Source organism: Schistocerca americana, chromosome 4 (assembly GCF_021461395.2).
Source record: "Schistocerca americana isolate TAMUIC-IGC-003095 chromosome 4, iqSchAmer2.1, whole genome shotgun sequence".
Classification (NCBI taxonomy): Eukaryota; Metazoa; Arthropoda; class Insecta; order Orthoptera; family Acrididae; genus Schistocerca; species Schistocerca americana.
Genome location: NC_060122.1, coordinates 238,105,626 through 238,126,481, shown reverse-complemented (window position 1 = coordinate 238,126,481; position 20,856 = coordinate 238,105,626). Strand labels below are relative to the sequence as shown.

Sequence of the window (20,856 nt, the reverse complement as noted above, 5' to 3'; positions counted from 1 at the left end):
TGGAATGAAATTGTGTTAGTAAAAAAAAAAAAAGTTTTTCTACTTATTACTGTTTACACTGATTGTACTTTCTTTTTGTGTGCCACATGACCATAACCGAATTTTTTTTTACTGCAAAAGTAGTAACAAACATACAGATCTGTATGCCTCTGAAGGAACTAAACAATGTTTTTCAGGTCGGAATATAATGCACATAGCCAGCGAGTTACATTCCATCAATACGAGTAAAAAATGGTCTCTCATGAGAGCTAGACATTCCAGAAGTACCCATTCGTGCTAATATCATTGATCCATGACGTGTATATAAATATGTTATGCATTTTGATAACTTTTCCTTTTCAGCATGTCGCATTTTTACGCCCTGATGCAAATTTATCAACTACATTTTTATGCATGCTGTAAATACTTGCATGAAATAAGTTACTTCAACACAGTTGTGGCTTTATGTTTAAACAGTTTTGTTTCAGACTTTCTCTTATGGTTCTGATACAGCTGTGATACTGTGCCCATTCTAAAACGTTAAGTTAATGACGATGACTTTTTTCCCTCTTGTCATTATGCAATACTGAAGCTCAGGAGAAATTATTTGTTTCGTTTTCGGTTAATAAACCATTTCTTTTAGCTACTAATGAACAATTCGAGGATAAATGTTTTTTGTGTTGCATCTTAGAGTAAGTTATGTCATCATTAGTTGCTTAATAAGATATGTCTTTTGCATGTCGTATTTATTTTGCTGTTGTGGCTAACTACATATGGCCATACAATTCTGACTTCACACACAAACAAGCTGACATTTGACATCTTACGATAATGAAGTTTTGTTGCAACCTGCTATTTTCTGTAGGATGATCATCATGTAAACATTAATATGATTTTTTGAGCAATGAAATATTTGTGATGTAATAATAAGGTAGTACTTGTGGTGATCACAGGCCCATTACACAATGACTGAAAGTGTAATACGTTATGAGAAATAAACTGAAAATGCAGTCATAAGAAATGACATTCTTTACCAACTTACGTTGACAGGAGCTCAAGTCACTTTTACTGTTTAAGAAGGAATTGCATGTATACTCACATATCTTGTTTCTTAAATATCTCCCATAGATAATGGAATATATGAACTTCATATTTTGATTGTTTACCTGTAATTATTTTCTTCCCCCAATGAACCATGGACCTTACCGTTGGAGGGGAGACTTGCGTGCCTCAACGATACAGATAGCCGTACCGCAGGTGCAACCACAACGAAGGGGTATCTGTTGAGAGGCCAGACAAACGTGTGGTTCCTGGAGAGGGGTACCAGCCTTTTCAGTAGTTGCAGGGGCAACAAAAAAAAAAATGGTTCAAATGGCTCTGAGCACTATGGGACTCAACTTCTGAGGTCATTAGTCCCCTAGAACCTAGAACTAGTTAAACCTACGTAACCTAAGGACATCACAAACATCCATGCCCGAGGCAGGATTCGAACCTGCGACCGTAGCTGTCTTGCGGTTCCAGACTGCAGCGCCTTTAACCGCACGGCCACTTCGGCCGGCGCAGGGGCAACAGTCTGGATGATTGACTGATCTGGCCTTGTAACACTAACCAAATTGGCCTTGGAGTTCTGGTACTGCGAACGGCTGAAAGCAAGGAGAAACTACAGCCGTAATTTTTCCCGAGGGCATGCAGCTTTCTGTATGACTAAATGATGATGGTGTCCTCTTGGGTAAAATATTCCGGAGGTAAAATTGTCCCCCATTCGGATCTCCGGGCGGGGACTACTCAAGAAGACGTTGTTATCAGGAGAAAGAAAACTGGCGTTCCGCGGATCGGAGCGTGGAATGTCAGATCCCTTAATCGGGCAGTTAGGTTAGAAAACTTAAAAAAGGGAAATGAAAGGTTAAAGTTAGATATAGTGGGAATTAGCGAAGTTCGGTGGCAGGAGGAACAAGAGTTTTGGTCAGGTGAATATAGGGTTATAAACACAGAATCAAAGAGGGGTAATGCAGTAGTAGGTTTAATAATGAATAAAAGAATAGGAGTGCGGGTAAGCTACTACAAACAGCATAGTGAACGCATTATTGTGTCCAAGATAGACACGAAGCCCATGCCTACTACAGTAGTACAAGTTTATATGCCAACTAGATCTGCTGATGATGAAGAAATTGAAGAAATGTATGATGAGATAAAAGAAATTATTCAGGTAGTGAAGGGAGACGAAAATTTAATAGTTATGGGTGACTGGAATTCGAGAGTAGGAAAAGGGAGAGAAGGAAGCATAGTAGGTGAATATGGATTGGGGCTAAGAAATGAAAGCCGCCTGGTAGAATTTTTCGCAGAGCATAACTTAATCATAGCTAAAACTTGGTTTAAGAATCATGAAATGAGGTTGTATACATGGAAGAACCCTGGAGATACTAAAAGGTATCAGATAGATTATATAATGGCAAGACAGAGATTTAGGAACCAGGTTTTAATTTGTAAGACATTTCCAGGGGCAGATGTGGCTTCTGACGACAGTCTACAGGTTATGAACTGGAGATTAAAACTGAAGAAACTGCAAAAAGGTGGCAATTTAAGGAGATGGGACCTGGATAAACTTAAAGAACCAGAAGTTGTACAGAGTTTCAGGGAGAGCATAAGGGAACAATTGACAGGAATGGGGGAAAGAAATACGGTAGAAGAGGAATGGGTAGCTTTGAGGGATGAAATAGTGAAAGCAGCAGAGGATCAAATAGATAAAAAGAAGAGGGCTAGTAGAAATCCTTGGGTAACAGAAGAAATATTGAACTTAATTGATGAAAGGAGAAAAAATAAAAATACAGTGAATGAAGCAGGCAAAAAGGAATACAAACGTCTCAAAAATGAGATCGACAGGAAGTGCAAAACGGCTAAGTAGGGATGGCTAGAGAACAAATGTGAGGATGTAGAGGCTTATCTCACTAGGGGTAAGATAGATACTGCCTACAGGAAAATTAAAGAGACCTTTGGAGAAAGGAGAACCATTTGCATGAATATCGAGATGCATGATGGAAACCCAGTTCTAAGCAAAGAAGAGAAAGCAGAAAGGGTGAAGGAGTATATAGAGGGTCTATACAAGGGCTATGTACTTGAGGACACTATTATGGAAATGAAAGAGGATGTAGATGAAGATGAAATGGGAGATATGATACTGCGTGAAGAGTATGACAGAGCACTGAAAGATCTGAGTCGAAACAGGGCCCCCGGAGTAGACAACATTCCATTGGCCCTAGTGACAGCCTTGGGAGAGCCAGTCCTGACAAAAGTACAATCTGGTGAGCAAGATGTGTGAGACAGGCGAAATACCCTCAGACTTGAAGAATAATATAATAATTCCAATCCCAAAGAAAGCAGGTGTTGACAGATGTGAAAATTACCGAACTATCAGTTTAATAAGTCACAGCTGCAATAAATTAACACGAATTCTTTACAGACGAATGGAAAAGCTGATAAGAGCGGACCTCGGGGAAGATCAGTTAGGATTGCGTAGAAATGTTGGAACACGTGAGGCAATACTGACCCTACGACTTATCTTAGAAGGAAGATCAAGGAAAGGCAAACCAACGTTTCTAGCATTTGTAGACTTAAAGAAAGCTTTTGACAGTGTTGATTGGAATACTCTTTTTCAAATTCTGTAGGTGGCAGGGGTAAAATACAGGGAAGGAAAGGCTATTTACAATTTGTACAGAAAGCAGATGGCAGTTATACGAGTCGATGGGTATGAAAGGGAAGCAGTGGTTGGGAAGGGAGTGAGACGCGGTTGTAGCCTATCCCCGATGTTATTCAATATGTATATTGAGCAAGTAGTGAAGGAAACAAAAGAAAAATTCGGAGTAGGTATTAAAATCCATTTAGAAGAAATAAAAACTTTGAGATTCGCCTGTGGCATTGTAATTCTGTCAGAGACAGCAAAGGACTTGGAAGACCAGTTGAACGGAATGGACAGTGTCTTGAAAGGAGGATATAAGATGAGCATCAACAAAAGGAAAACGAGGATAATCGACTGTAGTCGAATTAAGTCGGGTGATGCTGAGGGAATTAGATTAGGAAATGAGACACTTAAAGTAGTAAAGGGGTTTTGGTATTTGGGGAGCAAAATAACTGATGATGGTCGAAGTAGAGAGGATATAAAATGTAGACTGGCAATGGCAAGAAAAGCGTTTCTGAAGAAGAGAAATTTGGTAACATCGAGTATAGATTGAAATGTCAGGAAGTCGTTTCTGAAATTATTTGTATGTAGTGTAGCCATGTATGGAAGTGAAACGTGGACGATAAATAGTTTAGACAAGAAGAGAAGAGAATCTATCGAAATGTGGTGCTACAGAAGAATGCTGAAGATTAGATGGGTAGATCACATAACTAGGATTGGGGAGAAGAGGAGTTTGTGACGCATATTGACTAGAAGAAGGGATTGGTTTTGTAGGACATGTTCTGAGACATCGACGGATCTCCAATTTCGTATTGGAGGGCAGCGTGGAGGGTAAAAATCGTAGAGGGAGACCAAGAGATGAATACACTAAGCAGATTCAGAAGGATGTAGGCTGCAGTAAGTACTGGGAGATGAAGCAGGTTGCACAGGATAGAGTAGCATGGAGAGGTGCATCAAACCAGTTTCAGGACTGGAGACCACAACAACAACAACAACCTATAATTTTACTGTGTATGTAAATGTATCTTAGAGCAATACTAATTTTCTATTGTATGATAAATTTAATGACAAACTACGTATGTATGAACTCTGAGATCTAGGATTAATTTATAACATTTTTTTAGATGTGTCACCATTAATGTCTTTGGACTTATCTGTATGTCATTCAGTGATGTTATGAGTCACATACTGTATTTTGTATATTATGGATCAACATATGTACTTTGTGGTACGGTACTCTGTTTACTGTATAATTAGAAAATGAATTTGCTCAGTACTAGTTTGCCACTATGATCGGCCTAAACCCAATATTTACAACTGTACTTCAAGGAACTGCCACACTTCTGTAATTATCTGTCTTTGTGGACATCTGGATCATTTACTGGTCACTGAGATTCCAGTAATGTTGACTTTTGTATTCAAGTGGATATAAGTTATTATTATTCAGTTATTCGGTATGATTTGTTGATGTTATTGTGTCACATAAGATAATTTAGATCTTCTATGTCAATTATGAGAACCTGTTTCTCTCAATGGGATACATCGTCACTACTTTTATGATCATCGCGAATTCTTTGGTACTCAACAAGGTATACTTGTGCCTTATACTATTACTACTTATTCTGTACTGCATCTTTTCTGACTATGAAAGGGAGTGACACACTAAAACATGTTGATATGGTTGTCAGTGGACATAGTGGGTGTCCACTGAGTCTGTCACACCTAAAACATGTGTTTCTTTATCTGGTTTTCTACTGCCAAACGATTTTTATTCTGTTGAAGAACTGCATATAACTTCTGTTGTCTTGTCAAATGAACTACCGCCAATGTCAGGTAGATTTGAGTGTTCAGCAGCAGAATAGTATTTGTGTATTCATTGTTTTCGATCTTTGCAATTCTATGTAACATTTGTATCTACAGAACTTAAAGACATTCTTTACACTCTTGGAGAACTATAGATAAAGTATTTTTATCCTGTAAAATGAAGTAGTTTCAGTGTCAGGTGGTTATGATTGATTACATGCACAAGATCATTCTTGTATATTATTTTTTCTAGTCTATATTGTACAGCTTATCAATTTCCTGTTATGTACGTTATTTGTGTAATCTAATACTTATGTTTATGTATTCTAACACTTTTGTAAATCGTCTGTTGATATTCATCTCAATTATGTTATGTAAGAATTCTGCGTTTGCTCCTTGCCAACATGTTAGGCTAGAATCATCCAACAAAATTCTTAAAAATGAGGGTGGGGATTATGAAAGTTGGTCGTCTATGATTCTGCTGTGTGGATACAAAGATTCTGAGTCTGAGATATCATTATGGCGGCTAGTAGTGAGCGAGCAGTTGTCGAGGGAGTCAAAAGTGGTTGGACACAGGGATCGGTGGAGAGAAACCATGCAACATTAAAGGTCGCAGCCTGCCGTCATCGTTCTGGTAGCGCCAGAGGAGACTTTGGTATTAATTGGGGATTTTTTTTGGCAGTTCGCCTTTTTACTGTACGTAGTTGTTGGTTGCCTGCGCACTGAACGGATTTTATCAGATTTGTGTATGGATGACTCAGAGTGGTATTCGTATCTTCGCTGTGGCCAGAAACGTGTATATTGGGTACAGATATTGTGGAATAATTACAAATCTGAGTAAAATTTGTCAGCATTTAAATCATCAATTTTCTGAATATAGTATGTCAAAAGTTTTTGTTGGTTTCCTTCATTTTTCTTTACATAGTTTAATGTTAGTTGACCAAACCCCGCCGGATCATTTATTTTCTTTGTATAAAAGTATGGCAGTAATTGTTGCAATTAGTCCATGCAATGCACTCTGCATAGATTATAATACTGCTTTCTGAAATATTTTAGCATGTTGCTGATCATTGAGTTGCAGCGGCAAAACGCGGTAAGTTGCCTGTTGCGTACAAGAGCGTTACAGAACGGTTGTTGGGAGATATTAGAGGATACTTTAAAACTCCCAGTCACATCGTTGAGAATTGATTTCTTTATCAAACTTGGAAGAAGTTATTGAAATTTCTGTAGTATTTGTTCTCAATCAGAACACCGTCATTGTCAGAGACGGAACGTCAGACAGGTATTTCCGTACATGTCTTACAAAATAATTATGAACTCGTCTCAAGGGGTAGGGAAAGAATCTAAACGTGGTTGGCCAGAGGCTCCCTGGAGGTGGAGAACGACGTCCCTGATTGACCGAATCTTGTTAATTGCCTGTGGATTGGTATGTCGACTATAGGAAGGGAAAAATGGTGCACCGTCACGATTCTTTAAAAACCCATGGTTTTGTATTCAGGGGGAGCTGTCAGTCAGATCGCTGAGGCCCGACTCCGTGTCGCTTAAGGCCAGCCTCGGTAAGCTCCGACATGTCTGTTTTCCTCACTTGGAGTGCTGCTCTCAAGTTTGTACTTAAAATGCTGCTAGTGTCCACTACTTGTGTTAGCAGCTACCCTCGTGGCTTCAGATGCTGACTTCAGATGTGAAACCAAGCGCCTCTTTTGCTTTTTCCAACGTTTAGAATTACCCTTCTGTGTGGTAGTTAGTCTGATAGCAAATAGATAGCGCTAATGAGAACTTTTAATTCCACAAGCCTCCTGCTGCAAGCATCTTTCGAGCCCCAAAACCCGCATCTGTCGTAGATGCCCTCTAATAGTGTTTAGCGCCGGTCCAAGTCATAAACCTGCCTTTGTTGGGAATCTATCTTTCTGCATTTGATCCTTCCGCTTTGAAATTGCAGACTGACCTTAAACCCCCTGTTTTTTCTCTATCCCGTGTCAGGACACGACTAGTGGCTCACAATAAAAATTTCCTTCCCTGAGTGGCGTTCAACAAAAGAAGAATATATTGAAACAAATTTCTTATGAAGTCAAGAAACTGATCCCTACAAGACTCTGCGGTGATCAGTGAAGTGTGACCGAAACTGACAGTGGTACAAGGATGTTCACTGGACTGTCCTTTCGTTTGGGATACGTGTGTTCCAGGACTACTGTGGATATAAAAAGTTCTTTCATCTTTCAACTATGTTTAGCGCTTAAACTACTTTCCTTACTTTCTGACACATTCATATTTAAATTTTTACGCGACCGGTTTCTTTCAAACTTACCAAACAATCGTAATCAAATCTATGTGCACCATAGTGCTCTTAGACTGCGAAGTGGTAAACGGGGCTGAGAATACCACACATCGATCTGAAAATAAGTGTTTGATATGATTGAAACTGATTGTTCAAATATATGTTGATTTTGTAAGGAAGTAATAACAGTGAACCGGTCGTTGTGGCCAAGTGGTTCTAGGCGCTTCAGTTCGGTACCGCGCTGCTGCTACTGTCGCAGGTTCGAATCCTGCCTCGAGCATGGATGTGTGTGATGTTCTTAGGTTGGTTAGGTTTAAGTAGTTCTAAGTCTAGGTGACTAATGACCTCAAATGTTAAGTCCCATAGTACTCAGAGCCATTTGAACCATTTGAATCATAGTGAAGGTGACTCAGCACTATTATTTTACGAATATTGCATTTCACTGAGTAACCTATTTAGAGGGTGCATTTGAAGCATGAAAGAATTTTACTCCATACTGAGTTCTCAGAGTTAATGATGTATACTTTTAATCATAATGGCAAAGAGAGGAATCACTGTAACTGCAGGCAATGTCTTCCCCAAAAATTAGGAATTATTGTTTCTGTAAAAACCACGAATACATATGTGATAGATAAACAGAAAGCATTACACTATAACCAACATACTCATCACGAGAGAACTCAGCATCTGTGCTGATGTTTATTATTATTCCATCTCAGTTGCACTTTGTTACAGTATGACAGTGTGAACGTCGCGTCTATACTCAGGAACTGCACATCAGAATTTAGATGTGTAGTCCCAGTACAGGCACGCCGAGCTGCTTACTCAACATAGATCTGAAGACGACCGAGCGTGATCAAAACTAGTCATATTTTATGGGCGTAAGCCATGGATATATTCTTCCTCTCTCCTGATGTTTAAGGTAAATATCAAAGAAATAAGGAAGGAAAGGAAAGAAAGATTCAGCAATGGGACTGAAATTCAAGGTGAAATAATGCCAAACAAAATTTGCTGATGATATTCCTATTTCAAATAAATTTGAGGTGGGATTACAACAGATGTTGAATAACATGGCCTAATGAGAGTGGATGAAGGACTAGAACGACGAAAACGATTAACTGTAGTAGTAATGTGATTAGTTTTTAAACTTCAAAATTTAGCATCATGTTGTGGAGGAAGTGAAACTCTGTTCTCTGGGAAACATGCCTGAGGCCAGAAGTAATGAAGGTATAAGAAATCAACTGGAAGCATGTTAATTTTATAACATATATTTTGATAACGATGCATGAATGAACTTTCCTGCCTAATTAAATAACCCAGAAGAGGGATAATAGTAACAATGTCATATAATATTCGTCATTGTGGACTACCACGCAACATTTACTACCACTAATTCAGTTATAATGTTTTTGAGGTTATGTCAAAACTATTTAATGAACTGCATAAAAAAGGTATTACTTTTGGTTGTACTGCTGAATAATCAAAGAACCGGGAAAATCAATGTACAGGGTATTTAACACACTGATGTTATACCCATCGTTGTTTTTAGATAATTGTTCTATCTGAGAAACAAGCGACATTAGAATGGCTTCTTCTTGTTTTGACATCTACACCATACGTTTGTTTGCTGTACTACATGTACCTTTTTCCAATGATGAACGAGATACCTCTCAATTTCCCCGTTTTAATGAAATCTGGCAATTAATTTCTGCCCATCTAAATTAAGCTGGAAGCGGATTGTTTGGTGACGCAACTAACGAGTGCCTTAAGCGCTCTATTTTTAGCTATTTCATTATAAAAATGTCGAACCTGCATCTTAATTCAAACTGTTTAACTGCTAAAAAGTAACATCTTTTGGATGACCATTGACTACTTACACTGTGGTTCATCACCAATCACGCCGTTAAACATCAATGACCTTTTGACTTGAAGATAATTTTCATTCAGTGTTTTGGAAACAAACTTTAATCTCATTTCTAGTAAAAATAATTAGCATTTACGATAACTTCAGTTACGAACGAGAATTGTTACACTTCCCCCATTCATCACCTTTTGAGTGAATCCTTTTCTTCGAGAATTTATTCTATTTTACATATGGGAAGTTAATGAATTTATATGAAACAAAGCACTTCAGTAACTGCCATCGGACTTAATTTGAGGAAGAAATTTCTGAGATTACAAGTCTGGAGCTCGACATTGCGTAAAAGTGACTGCTGGACTGTCGAAAAAATCGATGTGGTGTTTGTGAAATGAAAATCAGGATGAGAAATGAGAAGGACCTCCATAAAATTTGCAACGACAGGAATATTTGTAAAAAAAACGACAAGAAGAAGAAACAGAGTAATAAGACGTGTGAAGGCGTCAGGGAATAACTTGTGTAGGTAGATATTGCGTAAACATTTTCTGAGATAGTTGGCCATATTTCGAATTTATAACAAAACTCTTCCATGGACCACGATTATTTATTATACATTTTTAAACCTTACGAGTTCAGCATAAAGTCATTTTTACAAGAGCAAAATTCTAGAGATTGCTCCTTTGAAAATGGGTTATCTCTGAAACGCATATGGTTTGAAGAAATATGTAATATAATAAATACCAATCCTCAAGGCGAAAGTTTTATTGTGAGCTAAATGTTACCCGCAGCTGCTCTCGCATATCAGTATTCTGTTACGATGAGTGACTGTAAGTAAGCTGGTGTGCGTGCAGTAACATCAGCTGCCCTCACGTGTCTGCCTGTTCTGGTAAGTGGAGCTCGTGATGATCGCCGTGCTCTCCCCCCCTCCCAACCTCTTATAATGCATGCCACATCGCGAGCGGTGTTTACAGAGCGGCGTGGGTAGGGGCGCTCATCTATGCGTCTTGCTACTGAAGTAGCTGTACATTACACATCGTGTACATTATGCAATAAATAGTGTCGAAGTTCGGATTAAACATATTGAAGATTGTATTTTGATTGTATATCAAGTAGCACATAACAACCAACAAAAGCAGTTTGAAAAGTGCGATCAAAAGACAAAGAATAAATCGTGTTTCAAAGAGTATGTGTTTTTCCCTGATTCGCGTAATATTCTTCAAATCAAATAATTTTTAAAAAACAACTCTAGTTAAGAGATGTTATTTTGGACCCTTTCAATTCCAATACTTCAACATTACATGTAAAATAACGGTGGACACACAGCCTCGATTTTAGCACGAATACTTAGAAAATATTTATTAAAACGTAACGTGGGCAATTTTGCAAATTACTAGACGAGAGCGAACCACGAAATTATTCAAATGCTCATTGGCTCGTAAGATGGGCTTTTAGGGCATATAAAGTTACAGCTTTGTACAATCATAAATGTGTAACAACGGAAGTAAGGTCCAAGGTTGTAAGGCCGAAGTTTAACCACGAACGGTGGAGCCGACACAGTGAAGAAATACTTAACTTTGAACCAAGATGTGGCTCCGTTTGCAACCCCACATCGAGTGCACCACCGAAATGTGAACCCAGCGAACGCTACCGAAGTGGAACACACGAGCTCAGGCGAAGTCCACCGCCCGTAGCCAAACTTGTAATCTAAAGGGAAGCTCTGCGCTTCGGTTGCCCGCTGCCTCAGCTCACTGAAACACAGACCACACCCCGACAACAGGACACCAAAAAAACGTTTCTTAACTTTAACATTCAACATTGACCAGTAAATTAACACTATAAAATCAAGGCTAAACAACAACTAACTTCACTCGCAAGTCCTTTCTTTAAGTGAAACAGTATCTGATAAACAAACGCTAAGCGTGGGAAATGAACTGGCTCACGAGAATCAACACTAACTAGAACTTAATTACACATATTGGCCACTTTAAGTGGGCCTGCAAAGATCAACACGGTAACCTTCAAAAATGGTTCAAATGGCTCTGAGCACTATGCGACTTAACTTCTGAGGTCATCAGTCGCCTAGAAGTTAGAACTAATTAACCCTAACTAACCTAAGAACATCACACACATCCATGCCCGAGGCAGGATTCGAACCTGCGACCGTAGCGGTCACGCGGTTCCAGACTGAAGCGCCTTTAACCGCACGGCCACACCGGCCGGCGGTAACCTTCAGAAAAAAAACTCAGATTGCCCGCAGAGGACATATTGACATGGTTTAATCGATATCGTAAGCAAATTAAACACTTGCTAATAATAGCTAATGAACTAACATTCTGCAAATACATCAGTATTATGCGGAAGCAGAACACACGCTTAGTAAGAGGCATCAAATGAAATCGAACACACATAACATCACGCGTCCCGCAACGTCTTACTACACTAAGAACGATCACAACCACAGTTAACAAAGCGCTCTTAGTAACTGGAGTACTTAACTGGGTGTCTTGATGCTGGGGCGATTTTGCGAAGATGTCAGACCATCACTTCGCAAGACCTTAACAGCGTGTCCCTCCAAGGAAGCGGGCACATCCACAGCTCACGAGGTTGCCGGAGAAAGCACAGCGCCGGTCAACTCCCGGCGCCTCCAGTCTAACCACGTGATAACCACCGCCAGGCCTCAGCCACGCCGTCTTCGCTTCTGCCTGCCAGCCAGTCGCCGACTCGCGCACCGCCGCCTTCCGTTCTCAAAGCGTTGTTCCTTGTTTTACTCGCGGTCGGCACTCGCTTATATCCCGAGCCGGTCCAAGCCCCAAGACGAATCTCTGTGCTAGGAAATCGATCACACCCATGTCAGAGATACTACTGGTGCCGGTCTCGCCACGGATCACGGATCACGAGTTACTTTCGCGTGTGGATAAGATCACCCGTGGTGTAGTGATCAAACGTTCTGGGTCCTGCGTACTAACCTCGCCACTGATTAAATTTGGAATAAAAATCACCAGCAATGCCAGCTGACGCCTTCTGCAATAATAAGTCACACTCTTTATGCCAATGAACTTGTCAAACAGTGGAGAGGAGCGGACAGGGCCTCACTTGCCCTTGTGGTTGGAAACAGCTCCTGAAAGGTGGAAGAATGAACAATGATTAACGGTATGAGCATGCAGAAGGCAACAGAAACTGCTGCGTTCATCCATGTGGTCTGTAATTGAAAAAGCGTCATGATGATTTCTCAATTGGCAAAAGATTCCGGACTAGCCCCCCTTCGGGAGGCAACTGTCAACATGAAGGTGATCACTAGCAAAAGAGTTGAATAACATTCTACGCGTTGGGGCGCGGAATGTCTGATGTTATAACGTGGCAGGGAAGCAAGGGAATCTGATAAGGGAAAAACATAGGCTGTCAACACATACTGGGGGTCGGTAAATTGAAATGGAAAGAAAACAAGGATATAACGAGTATAGGGCAATACAGCAGCAGAAAATATTATAATGAGAGTAGGATTCATTATGAAAAGGAAGGCAAAGCAGAGGGTAAGTCACTATAAAAAGTTCAGTGATAGGATTGCTCTCATCATAATCGAAAAACCAACACAGACAACAATAGTTCAGGTATCCACCAAACGCCGCAAGTAGGAAATGGAGAGACAGAGAGTATACGAGAATACTGAACCCGAAATTCAGTACGTAAATTGACATCATAGGCATCCTTGGATGCGGATATGGACTGGCATGGGCTCAGCACACCACTCTCCCCCCCTTTGTCAGTTGTCGCGACCAGGGTTGCTACTGCTCTGTTAAGTAGCTCCTCAATCTTCCTCACAAGGGCTGAGTGCGCCCCGCTTGCCAACAGCGTTCGGTAGACCGGACAGTCATCTGTCCAAGTGCTAGTCAAGCCCGACAGCGCGTATACCTTCGGTGGTCTGAAGGGAACTGGTGCTACCACTACAGCAAGGCCGTTGGCTCATTTGTAAATAACTTACTCCAAAAAGGAATTTTTGTTTATGTAGTTACTGAAAAACTTGTTCCAGATTGTTTACTGGGCAGTGTTCTTGTTTCACATCTACCGGTACAAGACACATCGGAACGACAAAATAAAACTTACTGCAAGGAAAGAAGATGCCAGACTTATGTAAATTTGGAGGATCTTTCGGTAATGTAGCTCATCACCGAAGCTTGCATCAGACTCAAGGGTATGGTCAGCGATGCCCCACGGAAGTGTCATAGGACCACTATTTTTTCTAAATGCATAAATGATTTGCGGATGGGGTGGCCAGCAGCCTGTGGTTGTTTGCTGATGATGCTGTAGGGTACGGGAGGGTGTCATCGTTGAGTGACTGTAGGAGGGTACCAGATGAGTAGGCAAGATTTCTAATTGCTGTGATGAATGGCAGTTACATCTAAAAGTTAAAAAAATGTAGGTTATTGCCGGTGAGTAAGAAAAACAAATCCGTAATTTTCGAATACAGCATTAGTGTCCTGCTTGACACAGTCACGTCGTTTAAATATCTGGGCGTGACGTTGTAAAGCGATATGAAATGACGGTTGTGGCAGGGGAGATGAAATGTCGACTTCCGTTTATTGGTGGAGTTTTGGGAAAGTGTGGTATATCTGCGCATATAAGGTACTGGTGTGACCTATTCTTCAGTGCTGCTCGAGTGTTTGGGATGCACACCAGGTCGGATAAATCGTGCTCATCGCCACAAAAATGCAAACGAACTTCTCCCTGTCCTTGAAAACGCTAGGCCTTACACAAGTCTTCGCACCCCTGAGTAGCTCACAAAACTTCATCGGACTGTTATTCCTCATCCACCCCACAGCCCGGCTCTCGCACCTTCCGACTTCCGTTTGGCGCAATGAAGGATGCATTTCGCGGGAAACAGTATGTGGATGATCTGGAGGTTATTGTTGCAGCAAGCTCCCACATTGATCAGTAGAGTGTTACCGTCTAAGGATACAGCCATTGTCAGTAATGTTGCGTAAGGCCTTCAGCTTGAACCGTAATTACGTTGAAAAATAAGGTTTTGTGGTTAAAAGAGTAGGGAATATTATGATGTATTGGAATCCTGAATCAGAAAAAATAATGTGTTACATTACTTATTGAACGCTCCTCGTACATATATGATTGTCTTAAGGGTTCATACGTATCTTTAAAACTAATTTAAGCATGGTGGTGTGAAACTATCTCTCGATGTGAATGCACACTTAATAGGAGCGACTCATTGTTCGATTCCTAAAATTTTAATTGCTCCCTGTTGAGTGCCCATTTGTCTGTGATGTAACTGCCGGCGCAGGAGACAGTGGTGCAGCGGCGACGCGAGTTATGCAGGTCATTCTGGGCACCTGCTGACCGCGTGGATGATTTATCGTCGTAATGTCGCGGCCGGCGGCAGTAACGGCGGCGGAGGCCCGCGCTGGAGCCCGGCTTCCGTCCAGTTGCCATGAATATCAGGTTTGTTCGCGCCGCCTCTGTAATTAAATGTGCAATAAATTGATACGTACCACCATAATGGACTTCTGCAGTTTCACAGCGGACCGGAGCACTGGGTCCTCGTGTAAACATCTCCAAGACAGTTACTATTGCTGTAGAACACTTTTAGGACAGAGAGAGAGAGAGAGAGAGAGAGAGGGAGAGAGAGAGACGGAGGGAGGGACGGGGAGAGAGAGAGAGAGAGAGAGAGAGAGAGAGAGAGAGCAAGCCATTGCTGATTGAAATGAACCTAATTCTTCTACCTGAGAAATAAAACCTGAAACGACTGTAAGTGCTGTTATGTGAAAGGCATGGTCGTACAGTCCGAGAAGCTAAAATAATGGAAAAGTTTTGTGCTTATTTCGCACAAGCAATAGATCAAATGTACGGATTAAAACCCTACGCCACGTTAGCAGAAATATCTGTATTTATAACTAATTTCAGGTCGTTGACGTGCCATCTTCAGACTAATATAAAATAATTATTGTGTTCAGAGTGTATCAGCCACTCGGCATTAGTGCTTACCATGCAAAAACTTTTACTTTTGCATGTACATGCCCGTAAGAAGCTTCTGAGACGTCGTAGTTTACTGGTATTAAGGAAGACGTTGAAGGGAGGACCCACCAATGTAACTTTCTTTTCACACAACCTGTTCGTTTAACAATATATAATCACAAATTTGTTTTCTTCACAAATTAACAAATTTGTGAAATGAATAGGCTTTTGCTAGGGAAATCAAAACAAGAACCTCATGCCAATAATTACAAGGCAGCACGCCCGTTATCGGGTGAATGTTTACTACCGCGCTGGACGCAGTTTCTCTTATTAAATGCTCTTCTGCAACACATGAAAACATGTAAGTAATACTAATGGCCAGAGTGTTACAATTACTCAAACAGTTGAAATAATTATTTTTTTTATTTGGAAACTGTGTGTCGAAAAGTTCAGAGATAAGATGCGCACCTATGCTTAAAGGTTAAACAAATTAGGAAATAAATATGACAATGATAAAGCTTGCTTCAAAGCGAGCAACCTTTTCATTTCAATCAGCAACCAAGGTGCGACTTGGTGCCAACCCGTCTCTTTTGACAATCTTATTCTAACTAAAGGCCTGGTGACAGTTGGCTGTTAATATGTCAAACGTTAAATTGCTTCTCAGTTATCAAGGTCACTTTGAAGGAGCGTTTTAAAAATTACTTATAAGCATTTATTGCAAGAGAACTCACTCGGCGGAAGCACAAGATCCAATTAAAAATGCACCAATAATGACCCGGCCTTTCAAAGACTGGAATGCACAGCTTAGTACAACAGGTAGTTCAGATTATCTCAAATTACTTAGAATCAAGAAACTGAAGCGGTTCACATTTGAATCTAACCACAAGACTCCTGTTTGTTTAACGGCAACCTGTGCCTTGTTACAATTGTTCCGACTGTATTTCCGACCAGGATCTGATTCATTAAAACACTAAAGATCGGTTATAAACTAGAAAGGAAGGGCAATGTAATATCAGAAAAAAATTTCAAACAATAACTAGTGTCTAGTACAATACTATGGCCTATATTTACGACCAAAGAGCCGACCGAGTAAAACTCTGAGGGTGGGGTACAAACCAGAAAATAATTAGGAGGTCAGGTAGACAATGACTCCAATCACCACGAGGATTGCAGAATGTTGCTCCCCTTTATCAGCAAGCAGTTTATGGATTCAGGGTGCGTCGCGGCGGTTACTGAGTCGTGCCCATGACAGCCAGGTAGAAGAGGGCAGCCAGGCCGCGAGCGGTCGTCCGACACAAATGTTGCCCACCAACCCACGGGACTTAGGCCTACTGTTTGTAGTCGACTCCGACCCGGGTGAAGTACTCCGGTATCGTTACTCTGTGCAGGCGCTCCTTGCGTAGTCCTTGGATTCGACCGCTCAGACTTTGTGACCGCCTCTTGTCGCGACGCTACCGCCAATCCCCCAAATCTGGTGCCTCCCCCCCCCCCCCCCTTTTCCTCGGGCCAGCGAATCTGTTTATATACATAGGCAAGCAAAGACATTCTAAGGACACAACCCACAGATACCAACTCTTCCTCATAGATATTGGCAATAGGGATTGTCGACGCTGCCCTTGAGCTACTGCGATCAGACAGAACAGTCTGCTTAATTATTGGCGCCACGGCTCAGCTTCAATGTAATAAGAGTGACTCAAATCAACAAGCTGTGACGATGCGTTACGGCTGGAGGCTGATAAAACTGAAAAAAATAATAATCTTATATTGACCTGAAAATGGTTCGCCAACAAACTGAAATTAGTTATCAATAAAGATATTTTTGCGATCTTGACCTGGCACATTTAATCCATGAATTGTAACATAAAAGGTCTTTTGTCTCCCTGTCTGAAAATGTCAAATAATAACAATAGATCAAACTTCTCAGTCCAAACACTCTTTGATGACGATGGCGGAGAAACACACAAAAAAATGGGTCGGAGCACTATGGGACTTAACTTCTAAGGTCATCAGTCCCCTAGAGATTAGAACTACTTAAACCTAACTAACCTAAGGACATCACACACATCCATGCCCTAGGCAGGATTCGAACCTGTGACCGTAGCAGTCGCGCGGTTCCACACTGTAGCTCCTAGAACCGCTCGGCCATCCCGGCCGGCGGAAAAACACAGAAGAATGGTTTTATGACGTATGGGTTTCATATACAGCCACTTCTACACAATCTGATGATGCCCCAAAAAGGTCAAACGCTTCATTGATGTTAAATAATTTCGCAACCGAGACTGTTTTTATTCTGAAAATGAAAAAGTAAGTTCTGTTCTCAGAAGCGGCTTCAAGTCGCAAGATGCTTCCTATTTTTGCATGAATACGATATTGACACATACACACGTAAGCGAGTGCAGTACAATGAAAACGGTCGATACAGAAAAAACTATTGGGCCTGACGGTGCATCTGTTGGTTTCCAATAAAATAAATTCTTCCTAGTTTTCAAGCCGCCTCATTTGAAATAAAATACTCTAACTTAGCATAGACGTCTTCTCCATCATCACCACGGTTTAAGCTGATGTAATAAGTTAAGAAAATGGTCGAAAATTTTGAGAGGTGGTGATACTGTCCTGAGAAGAAACCCTTCGGTAACAGGCAAAATACTTCAACTGATGAAACGAAGTACAAAAATATTAAGGAAAAGACAGGAATACTCCAATGCAAACCCTTACCAATGAAATAAACAGGAAGGTCTCGCAAGCCAAGGGGAAATGGCTGTGCGGATGAGAAGAGGATGTGATGTACTTGGTGCGCACATAGCGCACCTCTCTTGTGATGGTCAGATATAATCGACCCTAGCCCTGACGATCATCATGCCAGTCTTCACGTTCCTGCTCAGTCAAACAGCGGGGCACTGTCACATCCTTTCAGCTATCTAGTTTCCAAACTTACACTATGTGATCAAAAGTATGCGGACACCTGGCTGAAAATGACTTGCAAGTTCGTGACGCCCTCCATCGGTAATGCTGGAATTCAGTATAGTGTTGGCCCACCCTAAGTCCTGACGACAGCTTCCACTCTAGCAGGCATACGATCAATCAGGTGTTGGAAGGTTTTTTGGGGAAGCCCACTCTTCACAGAGTGCTGCTCTGAGGAGAGGTATCGATATCGGTCGGTGAGGCCTGGCACGAATTCGGCGTTCCAAAACATCCCAGAAGTGTTCTATGGGATTCAGGTCAGGACTCTGTGCAGGCCAGTCCATTACAGGGATGTTGTTCTCGTGTAGCCACTCCGCCACAGGCCGTGCAATATAAACGGGTGCTCGATAGTGTTGAAAGATGCAATCGCCAACCCCGAATTGCTCATCAACACTGAGAAGCAAGAAGGTACTGGCAGAAGTAAAGCTGTGAGGACGGCGCGTGAGTCGGGCTTGGGTAGCTCAGATGGTAGAGCACTTGCCCGCGAAAGGCAAAGGTCCCGAGTTCGAGTCTCGGTTGGGCACACAGTTTTACTCTGCCAGGAAGTTTCATATCAGCGCACACTCCGCTTCAGAGTGAAAATCTCATTGTGGAAGCAGGAAGGTGCTTAAAACATCGATGTAGGCCTGTGCTGTGGTCGTGTCACGCAAAAAAACAAGGGGTCCAAGCCCCCTTCTTGAAAAACACGACCACACCATAACACCACCGCCTCCGAATTTTACCGTTGGCACTACTCACGCTGGTAGATGACGTTAACCTGGCATTCGCCATATCCACAACCTACCATCGGATCGCCACATGTTGTACCGTGATCCGTCACTCTACACAATGTTTTTCCACTGTTCAGTCGTTCAATGTTTACGCCCCTTCCACCAAGGGAGGCATTGTTTGGCAATTACCGGCGTGATGTGTGTCTTATGAGCCTTGCCGGCCGCGGTGGTCTAGCGGTTCTAGGCGCTCAGTCCGGAACCGAGGGGCTGCTACGGTCGCAGGTTCGAATCCTGCCTCAGGCATGGATGTGTGTGATGTCCTTAGGTTAGTTAGGTTTAAGTAGTTCTACGTTCTAGGGGACTAATGACCACAGATGTTAAGTCCCATAGTGTTCAGAGCCATTTGAACCATTCTTATGAGCCGTTGCTCGACCATGAAATCCAAGTTTCCTCATCTCCCGCCTAACTGTCATAGTACTTGCAGTGGATTCTGATGCAGTTTGGAATTCCTGTGTGATGGTCTGGATAGATGTCTGCCTATAATACATTACGACCAACATGTCCACACCACTATTAGGCGCACTACGAAAGTAGTGGTGTGGACATGTTGGGAATGTGGATCTCACGGGGAGCGTGCAAGGGATAAGTCCCTGCAGACGCACTATCCTCTGTGCCCGCGGTGGCTCAGATGGATAGAGCGTCTGCCATGTAAGCAGGAGATCCCGGGTTCGAGTCCCGGTCGGGGCACACATTTTCAACATGTCCCCAATGAAGTACATCAACGCCTGTTTGCAGCTAGGGTGTCCATTTAATTATCATTTCAAACGATGTTTGTTATACACGGTCCAGTTACAAGTATGAATTTGACCACCGCCTATGTTCGACGTGAGATTGCAATAATCACTGGCAGTCGGTAGTGTAAGTCTTAACCTGTTCACGTGTCCCCATGGTTACAGTATACCGTGCATGGCAAAATGGCGCTATCCAGAACCGGTAGCGAGGCAACTGTGGTGAGCCACCGGCAGTACATGACAGAGATGAACGATGGCCGCGTAGACATGTATGAGCGAACAGACGTGTAATTGTTGAGAAGCTGACCACTCTAATGAACTAAGGGGCTGGCAACAGTGTCTTCTCAGCGACCGTTCAACGAACGTTGCTGCTTATGGGTCACCACAGCGGGGGCCTGGATGGTACACCTACGCTGACTGCGGTTCATCGGTGAAGAAGGTTGGAATTTGTAATCAGATGTGTGAAATCCTATGGGACTTAACTGCTAAGGTCATGAGTCCCTAAGCTTACACACTACTTAACCTAAATTATCCTAACGACAAACACACACACCCATGCCCGAGGGAGGACTCGAACCTCCGCCGGGACCAGCCGAATTTGTAATCCAACAACGGCACTGGACGACCATTGTAGGTTCTTCATGGTTGTTTTAAATTTTACAGATAGACTTTAACTATCCTCTAAATTATGATTGCTTTGCGTCGACTGATTACTGTGAGTCGAGAATAAGAACTAATAGGTTTTAAATTCGTTTAACCCTCGTATTTTTTAAAATTTGTTTAAACTTCGTAATTTTCTTTTAAAAGTCACTGCACTTTTTTCCATAGTTCGTTTAGTAAAAAAT

The 20,856-nt window shown here is 41.8% G+C and overlaps 1 non-coding gene across 1 annotated transcript; it reads left to right on the top strand.

The window, feature by feature from the left end:
• Positions 1-19,892: 19,892 nt before the first annotated feature.
• On the top strand, positions 19,893-19,967 carry Trnat-ugu. The gene has a single exon. It is a non-coding gene; the product is annotated as a tRNA-Thr (tRNA).
• The last annotated feature ends 889 nt before the right edge of the window (positions 19,968-20,856 follow it).